Raw genomic sequence first — 12,338 nt, 5'->3', positions numbered from 1 at the left:
AAAAAAAACTCACTCTGTATGATTTATAAGCGTTTTGAAAAATGGGGACATGGGGTAATGTATCCTCATAAGTCACCTCCTTCTCCTTGTAATACCTATGTCATACACATGTCATTATACAAATGTGTGTCCTCATATGTCACAAAAACGTGCGCGCACACACACACACACACACACACACACACACACACACACAAACAGCTGGGAAACCATAATTTAGAACTTTAGATGAAGACTACTCAATTCTACAAAGTATATAGATGTTTCAGATGCATGATGAAACTACACAGTCAGTTCTGACAGATGGCTGGTTGAAGAGTTTGTCAAGCTTTTCTATGTAAACGAGGCGGATATGATTCTGTCCACAGACCCTTCACACCTGTTCTACTTCACTTACCTTGGCTGACATGCTAGACGCAAAGGTATGAATGCAAACAACAGTGAAAGTCTTCACTCTAATCCTTATTGGCTGTCTCTCATTCAGCCTGTCAATTGATATCATGGATTTGTCTCACTCAATGATGTCCATCATCAGGCCAGGCCACACCGGTGACATTTCCTGTAAGTCAAACGATATTCAATCATACCAGAAGTGCTAGAAGAACTCAAACCCAAAGGCATCCATTCAAATATATTGATTTGAAAGGGAAATTTAATGTGACAATTTTAATTTTTTTTTTAAAACAGAAAGCAGCTAAAATATTATGTTTGATGACGAACGTTAGTTTTCAAATTCTGAATTTACAGTCTCAAACTTATTTGAAAAAGAGGGAGAATTTTGAGCGTAGAAAGATGGTGAACTCTATTCCTGGCTGTACAGAGGAAGAGAAAGAGTCTTGGCAGCTCTCGTTTGCTGTGAGCCCAGAGGGGGTGAGACAGTGGTCTTCTGGCAGTGAGAGGACCCTGGGGACTCAGTGCCTGGAGCCTGCTGATGATGGAGATTGATGCAGGCAGAGCCACAGACGCCCCAGACGTTCAGCAAAATTAAAAGGCTATTTTGTCAAGTTGTAAAAGAACAGAATGGAGCAGAGGGTGATGGGCTTCCCCTCCTCCATTCTTCTCTGTGTCTCTTTAGTGTCATCAAGCCCTCAGGGACAAGAACCGTTGCATGCCTTTTTCTCTCTCTCTCTCTCTCTGTCTCACTCCGTCTTGTAAACACACATACACAAACACAGACAAAACAAAATTTTTGTGAAAAGAATTTATTTACATTTTCTGATGGAAATGTGGCTTTTTTTGTGTGTTCTGGGTGCTTGCTAGGTTATTACATACTGGCCCACGTTAAACACCTTTAAATCTATATGATATTATGTTCCAAAAATGGCTTTTATTTCTCATTAGGACATTATTGCCTTTTTAACTGTTCGCCATAAATACTTAAAAAAAGTAATAGCACTTGATTTGAGTAATAGTAATAGTGATACCCATAGTGAAACAATATTAAAATATAGACAGGATGGATTGCATATATACATATGTCAATAGTGTATTTTGATTGTACGATATTTATATAAAATATAATTTGGTTTCCATGTAAAGGTTTGTTGGTGAAATTCTGCATCCTCTTTCCCCTCAAAGCCGTTTCAAAGTCAATTTTTACTTACTTATTTGGACATAATTTGCAGATAATTTATCCTCAATTTGAATTAAATTGACCAGGTGACCTGACGATGCACCCCGACCCTGGAGGACAGCCCTGACTACGAGCAGTTGGCACAGAAAAGTAACACATAGACAGACTGCGACGAGGAGGGGCTAGACACACACACACACACACACACACGCGCACACACAGGTCATGATTGTGTCAAGTAGAGGGAGTGAAGACTGTCTGAGTTGTTTACCCTCATGCTTTGTGCAAATCTGGCCAGTTATTGTGTTTTGTGTGTGAATGTGTGATGGGATGTTGAGAGGTGTCCCAGAAGGTTGAGATTTGCAAATATCATCTAAACATTCACACACTGTTTGTCACAATTTTTCACAGAGCAGTTGCAGCTTGTTCAGTACTTCTAAATCATACTGACTCATTGTTATAAAGTCATACCTTAATAAATGGCAGTTGTTTCAATAATTTTATTTTATAATGCAAATACATATATACATTTTAAATAGACATTGTTGCTTAAGTCCAAATACACTGCAAAATGTTATGTTCATGTTAAATTCAATGTATTGCTTGCCGTTTCTTTGTAATTACAATAAAAGTGTATTTTCACTCAGAAATGGAAAGTCCATTTCACAGTTAATTGGAAAGAAACCACAAGTAACACATTGAAGTAAACATGACCTGTTAAAGTAGAAAGACTGAAATAGTATTTTCTTGTAAAATCCACACTTTTTATTTACAACCTCGAAATTTTTAATTTTTTTTATTTTTACAGTGTAGTGATTTCTAAATGAAAATAGTTTCAAAATGAATCCTACACCATTTTTTTCAATGTATTTTTTACACAATATAATATTTTTTATATTATATTAATGCATTCAGATCACATGCAGGTCTTGCTAAGATGTGAAAGACCTCTTTACAGCACCCATAGAGGGCAACTATAGTTTACATGGTAGGCTCTAGATCATATAATAATATAAATGCACATAAGAATGGAACTTAATTAATTCACTATTATAACACAAAATACAATTTTTGTGTGTTTATTATAGCCTATAGTATAGTCATTGTATAAGAGCAATAAGCCACTTTAGGCTGTGCTGTGTTGTGACTGAGTGAACAACATATACTACAGTATAGCAGTCTACTGTACCCTGGCCTGGCTGTTGACTACTAGTCTTACCTGTAAACCGGACCAGCAGTGGCAGTAATCAGCTCAATTTACGGAGGGGTCTTGACCCCAGAGCAGTGATAGCCCTGTTCCATCTCAGCTTATCATCTCCAGCAGCCTGACCCCACTGATCCCAGCAAAGGAAGCTGTGGGATCAATCAACCATCACTCTCGCTCTCAAATGGGTCACAGTGTGGAGACGGTGCTGAATGTGCACTCAAAGACAACTATATGTCAATATGATAATATGAAGTTTTATGCTGGAAGAGGAAAAAACACATGCGCATCTGTGAACAGGATCAATATGCATTTTAAGCGTCTTCTAGGTTAACAATAGCAAACATTGGTTGACAGTGAAAAGGGACACTTTCTCTCATCTCAGAGAAATCTGGGGGATAATTGCAAAATATTTATTGTGAAAGTTTAAGACAGGTTGTTTGATAAACCCACACATGCGGACATATCAGCTGCTTCTCCATTGCCCCTTCTCACACCCACCATTCACAGACATGTGCCAGAGACCTCCAGGCCAGTACGCCCCTTTCCACACAGATGGGACCCTCACAATAGCCCCCAACCCTCAGCAAGCTGGCCTTTCTCATGCCCGATTACACCCCAATAACAGCACCACAATTGATACAGTGACTCCTGGGGACCCTGCATGAGCAGTGTCAGACGACCTTACTCTGCTGTAATTGTCTGAGCATTCTGCAATCTGTGTATTTCAGGTTCACGTGATTAAGAGCCGAAGAACTTATGTATGATATCTGTAGAGCAGAGGTTCTCAACTCTGGCCCTCGAGATCCATTTTCCTGCAGAGTTTAGCTCCGACCTTGATCAAATACACCTGCACAAGCTAATCAAGGTCTTCAGGAGAGTTATAGGCAGGTGAGTTTGATCAAGGTTGGAGCTAAACTCTGCAGGAAAGTGGATCTCGAGAGCCAGAGTTGAGAACCTCTGCTGTAGAGGTCTCATTCTCAGCAAACAGTGGCATTTGTGTCAACCAAGCAATTAAATAAATCAATAAAGACATGTTTTATTATTTTATTATAATATTATTTTAAATGGCTACTGTTAAATTTCCAAGAAAATCGTATTTTCCCACCTAAAGCAGTATTTCCATAACTCCCATAAACACTGGGAGGCCTATAGGCATATATGAATGATGTAATATTCCCTGTAATCATCAGCAGAGTGAACTAGACCTACGTATGTGCTTATAGCATAGTGCTAATAGTTTTTTATTAATACAAATAATAGTAAATTCTGGTAAAATCAACCAGTTTTGACAGTATATATATATATATATATATATATAATAAATTTTTTCTTTCAAAACATATTTTTCCTTCTCATCATTTCTCTTTCAAAACAGCAGACCATAACATTAAACAATACCACACTAAAGTTTTTGCTTTTAATATTTTTTCTTACGAAAGGGGGTACAAAAAAAAGCATCGCTATAACTTACTAACTATTAGACTAATATTTGCTGACAAAGGCTGCTGTGAAATTGACTTTTGTCTGAACCATAGTTAAAAAGGATTTTATAATGTCTCTTTTAAATATGATCAAAAAGAGATATTTAACAGCATAACAGTGTCTGAAAAGACACTTTTGTCATGTTTGAAAAATAAACAGACTATTTTCTCGGAAGATAGATAAAGCATTTCAGAAAGAAAGCTACATGGTGAAAACATGATATTTTAATTTTAAATGTCAAATTCTAAAGCATATATATATATATTTTTTTAAAATTCTTTTTAACACAATAATATGCAATGGTGAAGTATGGCAACATGAAAACTGGTTGATATTAATAGGAGAAACATTTACAACCTTACATTGATTTTACATGACACACCATACAGAGTTAAAAGTTCAGTGGTGTTTCTTTTTAATTATATCAGTAGAAAGTCATGGCAGAAAAGGGACTGAAATGCACAGATTCCTAAGAATAAACCAAAGCCATGACTTGCTTACATGCACAGGAAGATTTAACACAGTAAAGAACCCGGCGGGAGATACATTAGCATTCTCAGTAATGAATATAAATTTGTTTACCATTTGCACTTCTGGCCAATTATCTCTGACATTTGACATATGTACATGTACAGCTAGTCAATGAGAATATACACAAACATTATCTTGTAATGATGTAGCTGTACAATATAGATTGAATGGATTGAATAGTCCTGGTAAAGTATAGGTTTTCCTATGAGCAAGCCACAGTACATTTATTGTTGCAAAGGAGATTTCGGCGTTTCCAGTGTGGTGTGTAGCCAATATAACGATTGATTCTGTACTGTTATAAGCACCAGCCAAGCATATATTATGAGAGAGGGCTGTCGGTGGAGAAAAATCAACAACATGTGGCAGATTCAGATCATTTGAAGCACGAGGCACACCGAAAAGTGTCTATGTGTGTGTAAATGCAAAAAAAAAACCTCCATAGAACATTTGCCTTGATTTATCAGTGCCCTCACTAGAGCCTACAGCCCACAACAGAGCTGCAGACAGACTACATTAGACATAGAGATGGTCCAGCAAGCCATCTACAGTATGTAATCAGTGACAAACATACTCAGAGTGTTTTTGTGCTTGTGTGTGTGTGTGTGTGTGCATGTGTGTGAGAGAGAACCAATGTCCATATTATCAGCAACATTCAAAGGTATAAAACACCCCACAGTGTCTTATCGGCATCCACTGGCCTTCATTTCTACCTCATGCCCTGGCACACCTGTCAGCACTTTAAGATATGCAAATGAAGGAGGAGGACTATTACTGTCAGATCATTACCATGCATTACCCCGTGCTTATCTTCCACATTAATCCCTCGTCTACATAATCGCATTTAGGCTTTCTTCTCTGATGAATGGGAACCATGGGTAAATATAATCTCTGACTGAATATCAAGGATTTTTCAATACATTGACAACAGTGAGAAAAGAATGTATGGATTATGCAATTCACAAGTTAGAGTGTAATACTGGGAGCATCAATAGGGATAAAATCATTGCATATTTGGATGTTTTTAAGAAGCATTTATTTAAAAAATAAACCCAGATTATTGTATTTGGCAGATGTTAAGATGTCCTTGTGACTAAGTAGTCATTAGTGATGCATATTAAGGCAATCCTCACTTATACCCTTATTATTAACATTGGTGCATGCTAAAAGTTTGTGTGAAACAACACTAGGATAGATAGCCTGAGAATCAGTGGTGGTGAATTAATGGTGGTAAATGCGTCTTTGTGGAGAACTGGGGGTCATACAAGGGTAGGTGTGGCCAGACGGTGGGATGGAGTGATAAAGGGCAGCGCTCAGCACATGTCAGTGGTCAGAGTGACACTAAGAAGAGATGCAGACGAAGAAATCGGCTGAACCTCTCAATACCAGCATTCATTTCTCCACTTCATTGCCCCTGAATCAGAAACATTTAGTACAAAAACTCGCAGTCTGACCTCCTCTCCAACTTTCAACTCAGAAAGAAACTCTGGAAATGTTTTGAAAAGCCAAATGGTAGAATCACATGACCCACTGCCATTTTTTAAGGAATAGTTTTGATGTTTCTAAGAAGTTGTTTAGTGTAATATCCAAGCTGCTCTTTCCCACAAAGTAGTTTAAAAGCATCACAAAAGTACTATAAAACCATCACATTGCAAGATTTAACATCACAGCAACAAAAAACTAAGTCACAACTGCGAGAGTTGAAGTCACTCTGTTATAAAGGTATTTCACATTTCATTCAAAGTACAAGTCACAAGAAACAAGAAACAAAGTCACAAGATATGAATGTATCATTGCATGATTTAAAATCACCTTGTGAGCTGTAAAATTACAATAAACATAGTCGAAATTGCAATATATAAAGTCAAATTGGGAAATTTAAAATTGTGTTGCGAGATATGAAGTCACAGTTACAAACAAAGTTGTTATTGCTAGATGTAAAGTCCCATTGCAAAATATAAAGTCTCAGCACATTGTAAGATATAAAGTTGCAATTATAATAAACTAAATTGCGATTATGTTTGATACATTGTTTGATGCAGAATGACATTGTGAGATATAAAGTCACAATTATCAGAAACAAAGTCAAGTCAAACCTGCAATTATGAGAAACAGTTGTAATTGCGAGATATAAAGTCACGCTGTGAGATTTAAAATTACATCGCAAGATATGAAGTGGCAATTAAGACAAACGAAGACGCAGTTGTGAAATGAATCACACTGCAAGATGCAAGACTGAATTAGTAGATAAACATGGGTAAACATGATGGCAGACTAAGCTGATGATGGTAGTAAGTAATATTTCCACTCTTTTTTTGACCTAGAATGAGATTAGTGTTAGCGATCACTAAAAATGACCTAAAAATAGCTTTTGAGAGGTTCTATATATAGATGCAGTTTTGTTGGGTTAATAGGTTGATTACACGGCTATGTTAATCTGGTTAAAGCCTGACTGTGCTTATTTGTTATGGTGAATCAGTCACGTCTCTGCATGCATATGTGCGTCTGCATACATCCACGACGAAAGATAGACAGGTGCCAAGCTGCTTCAGGAAAGCCCCCATCGTGAGGAAGTCCCGCCCCTGCTTTGCATGTCTCATATATTGAGTGGGCCATCTGTAACCCATTCATCTCATTCAAAAAGCCGTTAGAAGAACTCATCCCTCCCTCTTTGCCCTCTGCGGCTCATTAGCATAAACTCAGAACGACATGCACAAACACACTCCAGGCCTCCATGAGTGTGTTTACACATGCATTCACACACACACACACACACACACACACACACACAAAACGGTGGGACATTTCAAGCTTATGTTTAAACTTGTACTTTGAATGAAATGTGAATGTTTATATCACAGCAGGAAATCATTTTGAATGTTAATATTCTTCATTATTTCAAAATGCGGTTTTCCCTAACCTCAGCTATTCCCTATTCTGTTTAATTCAAAATATCACATCAATAAACATTTAACACACACAAACAAATACACAATGCGTAGCGCCTCTTTTTTCCACTCATTTTTCATAAAGCTCCCCATTCCCTCAGCAGAGCGAGCTAGTGTTGACTAGCCATTAATCACAAGTCTTATCTGCCACACTGGACACTGTTTTTATGGCATCCTCAAGTCAACATGACAGCTCATATCAGTGTTTCAGTCCCTGTTTGCCGCTAAAAGCTCACTTCTGCCTGTCTGCTCAAAGACTGGATGGAGATACGGTGAAAAACAGTAGATGAAGTACTCCACCTCCTCTCTCTGAAATTCTCTCTCTTTCTCTCTTTGTATCTCTGGCAGGTATAACCACTAGATCAAAACCCTAACCGGAGATCAAGAGCAGAGAAGCGTGTGTGTAGTGGCTGTCTTTCACATTGATGTCATGTAAAGCAAACTGTATTCTTCTTTTATATTTCAGGAGATTTCTTGTCAGTCCTGTGTTTTGTGTTTTTCTCCCCATGTGCCTTCCATGACCTAGTTTCTCCCATGATTCCTGCCCATATTTGGTTTTCCTTTTCCTGTTCCCATTAAAGGTGGGGTAAGTGATTTCTGGTAGCCAATGTTGACATTTAAAAATCAACAAAACAAACACGCCCCTACCCCAAAACGGTCTAGCCCCAATTTTGATAGCTCTGCCCCACACATACGTACGCAACCCAGGCAACGATTAGTTCTGTGAAACAAAGCAAAACCAATATTATGCCATGTCTACACCGGACGCGAGTGGCGTGGCGCGACAAAATACTATAGAACTCATTATAATCAGTGATGCTATCTACACCATAGATATAGATACATATCTATGGTCTACACTGGATGCGGCGTGGCACGACATGACAAATCCCCGACAGAAAACTGCTGCTGCGTTCTATTTATGACGTATTGACACAAATTTCAAATGATTTTCAACGGTTGCTTTGTCGCGTCCAGTGTACTAGACAGACTTTAGCTGTTGTAGACACGGTGTTACTCACCTATCGAGAAGAAACAAAGCAACCTCGGCTTCCGATCGCAGGCCTTCCGCTCCTTGAGTTCTCTCCAGCGCTGGAAAGGTGATCCGATATTTACATGGGTTATACTTCTTGCCTTATTGCCTTAAGCCTTCTAATGTCCGTCCCGTGCACTGAACGCTCTCTCCACATCATGAGTAGACACGCCCCATACTGCTGATTGGCTACACGTTTGTTTTGCTATTCGGCCCGCATCAGTTTTCTAAAGCGTTTTTGAAAAATCGCTTACCCCACCTTTAAGTTCAATTTGTTTCAGCTGTGTCCCAGTAATATCCTCGTTTAGTTCTGAGTATATTAGCCCTGTGTTTCCTGAGTCCTGTCTTAAATCGCCCCCTAAGGTTCCTGCGCTACGTGTGTTAATAAAGTCTGTATTTTGTGAATCCTCCCACATCTCCTCGCTCCTTCGCTCCACGTTCCTACACTGTGGGCAGTACCGTGACAGTTGTATTGCGTTATTATTGTCAATGATACTATTGTTAACAAAATATTAACAGTTTCATCAATTGAATTAAATAAAAACTAATGTATAGAAAAAACTCAAGCTAAACTAGAATAATTTTTAGTACGTCAAAAAAACATGTAAAATCTTTTTGACTTTTTGTTTTTGACACATAGTATATTATAAATGTGAATATGATCGCAAAAACATCCGTATATTTAAAAAAAAATTAATGCAGTTTTAAACAAAAAAAACAAACAGAAAAGCTGAAACTAAACTAAAGCTATATTTTAGAACAAACAAATTCTAAACTAAATTGAAAAGACAAATTGGAAATATAATTGAAATTAAAAATACATTATAAATTAAAAACCATAATAAGCCAAGTTATATTTCAGTTAAAATCAAAGTCAACGTAAAGTCAAAATTGTTTATACAATTTCCTGGTATTATTGTATGATTCATTGATTCATGTTATTCAAAAGGAAAAAAAAAAGTCTCTGAATCTTTTATGAAAATCTAATAACCTGCTTCACCTCCGAAGTGCCTTTTTCTCATTAAAATGCTTTTTCTTATGTCACGAAATTTCTTGCTATACAATCACTGGTGGGTAAAACCAAGTACCACCCTACACTTTTTCTCATTGAATAACACTTTGTCACTCCTAAATATGACAGATTATGGAAGTAGGCCTAAAACATGTTGCGAATTACATTGACTTAGAAAAAAAATCGTTCTCATATATGAATATTTCTCATAAAAGCTTTTAGGATAAAGATACAAATGAGACAATTGTTGACATACAGCATGAGTATACGCAGACCACAACTCATGTTGTCTTGGACGAATTTAAAAAAACTGAGACATAGACTTCTCTATTTGATCTCCTTTATAATATCATAGCTGTCAAGGAGAATCAGTTGAACGAGATCATAACTGTAATTTGTTCACTGAAATGAGAGTGGCTCATTGCTTCCATTAAAACACAAAGAATAGAATTCTGCAGGATGACGGGATTGCAACAACCCCCAAATCAAGACAAATTCTCCTGCCATCATGTCATGATAAAATCATACAATAAGGCAGTCTTTGTATATATACAGTTGCAGTGCACCTGGCCGCTCCAAACATGAAGCTCTCCGCCATGCATAAAAAGGAAGCCAAGGTGAAAGCGAGGGTCTGGACCTTTAAAGCAGCCTCATGATGAATGCGTTTGGCACGCCGGTGGATGATAGAGTGGACGAGCGATACGATAGCGCTAGGCTCTTTGAAGCCTGGCAGAGCCTGAAGGCATGACTCCACAAGTCCTTCAGCCCTTCATGAGTTAATGTCCTAATCTGTTTTCAGCAGAGCCCTTGCAGGCATTCGCAACAGCCAAGGGCAAAAACTAATGAAATGCTCATTTAGCCAGCCATCATTAATTGGTCACAGTTAGAGAGGGAATGTCAAGACGGAGGCTATTATCTGCTCTCAATCTCCACAGACTTCCACACAAATGTTCCAGGGCTTTCGCAGCTCCCTCCATCTCTGTCAAAACACCTCCTTCACCAGCCTTTCACGCAGAAATTGAGAAGGTGTAAAGGCTTAGTTAAGACACTGTATTTAGTTCAGATATTATATATCCATAGAAATCTTGCCCAAGTTAGATTTAGTTAATAACCATCTTTGCATGTATGAATGAGTCATTATCATTAACTGAAAATATATGTTTTAATAGTTTGAGTTTTAGTTAGTGATAATAACCCTTATTTTTGTTAATTGAAATAAAGCTGAAATAAAATATAAATATTAGATGAAAAACAAAATGAAAATTAGAAACTAACTTACTGAAATAGTTTAAATTGAAGCACTAAAATTACTAACTGGAAATAAATAAAAACTAAAAACTGAACTAAAACTAAATAGTAATATAAAAAAAATCCACTAATACAAATGACAAAAGCACACAACAAAATTACCAAAACATTAAACTAAAAATAAAACGAATACCGAAAATATAAAAATTAATGTTAATTTAATCCATTTATGAGCTCAAACATACATTTTATAAATTAAATTACAATTTGAATCAACTGAATATTGAATCTATTGAATCAATTCAAAAATGTGTGAATTCAATTAAAGTGAATTGAATTTATCTAACTTTCCATGGGGTCAGAAACACAAAAATATCATACAAATGTTAAGATATAGCTGCCTGGTATGCATTTGCAGCATTGTTTCTTTTAAAAATGTATTTCTGCATTTAAAAATGTATAACAATAATATATTTTAGTACTGAATAAAATTATTAAATGTCCATACCACTCAGCAATCAAATACACAAATGCAGCAAGAAAGTAAATCATTTAAAAACTCTTAGTATCCTGTGAGTGTTGTTAATGACAAAACGAGCGTAATGAAGTGTGGTTTTAGTGTTTAGTTGAATATATTTGAGGAGACAGTATGGTTTTGTGCATGGCATTGTGGGTGCCGTGAACGCTGACCCAGGCTGAGGTGTGAGAAACAGTGAGCTAGTGCTAATGGAGCTGCAGTGAAGAACAGCTGATCCCAGAGCTGGAGAACACAGGCTTCTCTTCAGTGCTTTGTCAAGACACTTTGACTTCTTTAGGCTGGGACTGACATGAATGTTCAGGACGAAACATCACAAATATGGTGGTGCCAATCGACAACAGCCTTAGGCTCCTCCAGAGTCCAGCTCAACACTCTGTTCAGTACATCACACAGCAGGAGAGAGCCAGAGGACTGAAACCAGCCCTCCAGCCTGCAAGAGGCCTGCGGGGACACGCATACATATTCTATTCCCAGGACTTCAGCATCTAGAATCAGGCTTGGCTTGTCTGTCAGAGGCCGAGAGCAAAGCTTACAGATGCTAATGAATGATGAATTACCCAAAACTGCATTTGTATTAATGACTTTCTCGTAACACAGATATCAAATCTTCCAGTGAGTCACAAAAATATATATTTTTAAATAATAATGATGATTGTTAATAATATTATTATAAATATAATTTTGTATATATACCCTACGATTCAAATGTTTGGGGTCAGTGAGATTTTCCTTCCTTCCTTCCTTCCTTCCTTCCTTCCTTCCTTCCTTC

This window comes from Sinocyclocheilus grahami, unplaced genomic scaffold, assembly GCF_001515645.1.
Source record: "Sinocyclocheilus grahami isolate Dianchi unplaced genomic scaffold, SAMN03320097.WGS_v1.1 scaffold342.1, whole genome shotgun sequence".
Lineage (NCBI taxonomy): Eukaryota > Metazoa > Chordata > Actinopteri > Cypriniformes > Cyprinidae > Sinocyclocheilus > Sinocyclocheilus grahami.
This window is presented reverse-complemented; position numbering follows the sequence as displayed.